Consider the following 4,307-nt stretch of genomic DNA (forward strand, 5'->3'; position numbering starts at 1 on the left):
AGAGCAAGAATTCACATGAGAATGACGGTCACCCATCAACAACATCTCTATCTCCAGGACCCAACCGCCTCCCACTAGTCCCCACCTCCCAACACTGCCTCCTTGGGGACCAACCTGAACCAGACAAAGGCACAAGTCATATTCAAATCATAACACCATGAAAAATATAGAAACAGTTGTTTAAAGAAAACATAGAGAAGAGTATTCAAGTCATTACCCACAGGCCCTGTTTGTCAGCTTTCTATTGCTAGAGCAGAATTCCTGAGATGCAGAACTTAGAAAGAGAGGAGATGTATCTAGGCCTACAATCTTGGAGGTCTCAGGGTAGGACAGGTTGGCCTCCATTGTTTTGGATCTGTGGGAAGGAAACTCAGCAAAGCAAGGGCATAGCAGAAGAAAAGCACTCGCCTCATGACTGGATGCAGGAGTGAATATCGAACTAGGGTCCCAGAGGTGCCCCTTCAAGGGACACAGCCAATGGCCTAAACATTCCAAAGGATGCCTCATGTCAGCAAGTTTCTGCCACTTGCTGTAGTTCCCGGGAACCTAGTATTTAACACATAGACCTTGAACCACTAAAGATGGAAACTACAACAGGGCAGAATGAAACAGAAAAGTTATTCAAGGAAAGATACTCAAAATGAATTCATTCCTTTCTCAATAGCCAACACTATATGGGTAAAGCAATAAAACATCTTTATTTATCAAAAATTGGATGTAATATAATTCTTAGAAGGGAAATAAGAAACAAGAGTGGGGGTGAGAACAATTCACATCTTCCATTAAAGAAAATAATATGGGATGTCTAAGTTGAGTAGTCAAGAAAAAATCAGGACGCACAATTATTTGTACTTATGCCGCTAAACATTGAGTTAAAAGGCTAAATGAACAAACAAAATTTTTTTTAAATAGAAAGGGAAAGAGTGCTTCTGCTAGCGAGAAGTGAGAGAAAGAAGGCAAACACTGGGCTGTGGTTTTATGATGTAAGCACTACACTTCTATTTTTCACCGGGCGTGATTTGTTTTCTCTTTTTAAGTACTTCTGATAAGGCTATAAATAACATGCATAAAAGAAAGTGTTAGTTTGAAATGCTATTGAATGAAATTTCAGGCTCACCAATCATTTATGATGCTACATATCTTCTTTCACCTTTTTCTTGCAGACAGTGTTTAGAGAAATTTATTGTAAGTTATACTATAAAGATTAAGCAATGCATAGCAACAACAATGACAAGGATATCAAGACACAATAATGAAAACAATCACATTTCGTGGTCTGGCTTTAAGTATAATGTGATTGCTCTTCCATCCACATTAACATTTCCTAACCCTCTCTTCCAGTTAATTGAGATACCACGGTTTCAGAGTTCTTGCTGACCCTGCATACACCCACTTTATATATGGGCCCTGTGACAACCCTTGGACTGAAGTCAGGGATACAAGCCCTGAAGGACTTTTGCTGTCTTAAATATTATGGGAACAGCCTTGAATCCTGACAGAATAAAAAAAAAATCTACAAAGAAAATATGAGATGATTGCCATATTCTAGTGATTTCCATTGTATCAGAGTTTTATTCGCTGTCTTTGGGAATAAATACAAATAATTAAAAATAATGTGCATGAGACTGACCTGAACAGTAATGAGATAATAATTTCTCCAGCTGTGTGTTTGGATATTGAGTCTGTAATTTTATCCCCCAGTGCTTCCGAGTGTTCTCTCACATTTATCGATCGCTGACAACTGTCGCAGTTAACAAAAAGATATTCTAGGGGCCAAAACCTTAATGCTTCTAGCAAAAAAGGAAATTTAGCTTCATCATAAAGAAACACTTAGGTTTTTATACTTTTGTAATTTATAGCTCTACAAATATTTTGAATAGTACAAAGTCATGGGGCAATTTTTCTCTTGACTATAAAATGTCCAGTGCCTTGTAACCTTTAGGTTTTAAGGGCAGCTATAATTATTACCTAGAAGGAATTGGTAGAAATCTGTTACTGTGACATAGGGTTTCTTCCTTGAGACACATTAATGTGCAAAGATCAATTGAATTTGACCCTAACCAATACTGATGCCCACTTTATACTATGTCAATGACACTGCACGTCTAACCACTCACATGTAAATAGATTCATGCATCTAGTCAGTTGTTTGACACTTCGCATATACCCTACCACATAGCTGACCTGGATCCACCCATAGTATACAGAGATGACTAGCACAGTTCATACCCTTTGTATATAAGGAGGCAGAACACAAAGAACATGGTTCAGTGCAAAATGATACATGGGATGGGTAAAGTGGAACAAAAACCCCAGTTTGCATCCAGGATAGACTGGGATCAGAATGCTCCTGCAGATTCCATTGAATTGTCCTGCTGGCCATTTACTTGAATGGGAAAAGAGACAGTCATGACTGGGAGAAATGCCCACAGTTCAAAGGAAGAGGTAACTAAGTATGCCTGTAGGCTCCTTTATGGATTGTGCTACAGCCCAGGTCTTTTCAATTCTTCTCTAATGCTGATGTGAAGGAAGAGTACTGGTTCTCTCTTTCCTTGCATGCAATTCCTAGGCATGTGACATTGAGACAGTTGGGAGGCTCACAGGGAAGGCAGACCAGGATCAAAGACTACCTCTACCGTAACCATTCCATTGATGGGCAGGCATTTCCGAGAATTTTTACCAAAGATGCAACCTCAGTGATACACAAATAAGATCTCCTGAAGAGACCTTGAATAAATAGTACTTGCTCTCTGCACTGCAGGAAAGGAAAGTGAAGCAACAGAAAGGCTATGTTTCCTCCTTTGGCTTTGGAGAAATTTTAACTTAAAAAAAGGAGAATCAGTAAACAAGAATAAAAGAGCATCTAAGGCAGTTATCTTCAATTTAACACAATATTTCTTCTTAAGTTTAGTTTATTAACTTACTGAATCCTATGTTAATTTTGAAATAGGGAAGTGGAATTAAGAGTGCATCATATAAATGTATTTAAGTCAGAGAAAATCTTGTGCTTTTTTTTTCAACAGCTGGTAGAGAGAATTATTTTAGGTGATGAGAATTACAAACATAAATTTCAGAAAACATCCTTTGTAATATCCCTTGTATTTCTTAAACACATGTCAAAGCATCTTCAAATATTGATGGCATGATGCTACTATTTTTATTCTCCAAAGACAAAGAGAAAAGATGTTTATCTTATACAGATTTTTGCAGTACTGAATATTTTTCCTTGACAAAAGTGTTCTTTCATTGGTTTAAAAGCTGAACAAATGGCACATCCAACTTGTGTTATTTCGGTCTCAGTATCTGTCATTTCTCAGGACTCAGGCCAGAAGGGCCCAAGAAACATTTCTAAGAGTTCACTTCTGAAATAAAAAGAAGGTATGGACAGCAAGATAGCTCAGTGGATTAAGTTCGTGCTTTGGCAAGTGCAGGGACCAGGGTTCTATCCCCAGTCCCCATCCCATGCTAGCCCCACCTCCAGGGTGCGCTGAGCCTATGACCCAGTCAGAGCATGGTAGTGCACACCTGTAATCCCAGAACTGGGGAGGTTGAAAACAAGAGGGTCACTACGAGACTGAGCTGCATACTAAGACCCTGTGCCAAGTATGTAAAATGAAGAAATAATTAAAATAAAATAAAGAGATGATGTAAATGCACACCGTGGCATAGGTTATAGGAGTGTAGTGACTAACAGAGGCATGTGCTCAGCAGAACTCAGTGCCTGTTCCATCACCAAGTAGGTGCAAGATCAAGGCTGTCCTTGGGAAGCAAAATGTGGCAAAGCAAGGGCTGCTGGCTCGTTTACTTCTCTTTGTGCTTGAAGACTCACCTCACTGAGCACATGCTCTATAGGGCGCTGGGAGAAACACAGACCAGGCAGCAGGGCTCAAAGCTCACCCTCTTTTGGTAGATAAGGAAACAGAATTGAAGTGTTTAAAACTTTTTCAGTTTTTCATCAAAAAGTAGCAGAAGTAGAACTTTAATCCAAAGCCCTCTGACTTCAAACCTCTTGACAAATGAATGCATTTTGGAAGATTAGAATCTTCATGAAGCAGGTAACCAAATAACACTTTTGAAACTGAGACCAGGTACATGACAGGCCTCCACTCCTTCAAGGGGAACACATTAAAGAACTTCACAGTTGAATGAAACCATGTCTACTACTGCAGCTACATCAAGGAAGTATACGCCTTGAGATTCATTGATGGCAATTTGTAAGTTGTATTAAAGCATCAAAGGACACCATACCACAATCTATAAACTTTACAAGAAAATTCTAATAAATAATCACTTAAAAAATCAACCAC

This window comes from Octodon degus, unplaced genomic scaffold (genome assembly GCF_000260255.1).
Source record: "Octodon degus isolate 3935 unplaced genomic scaffold, OctDeg1.0 scaffold00011, whole genome shotgun sequence".
Lineage (NCBI taxonomy): Eukaryota > Metazoa > Chordata > Mammalia > Rodentia > Octodontidae > Octodon > Octodon degus.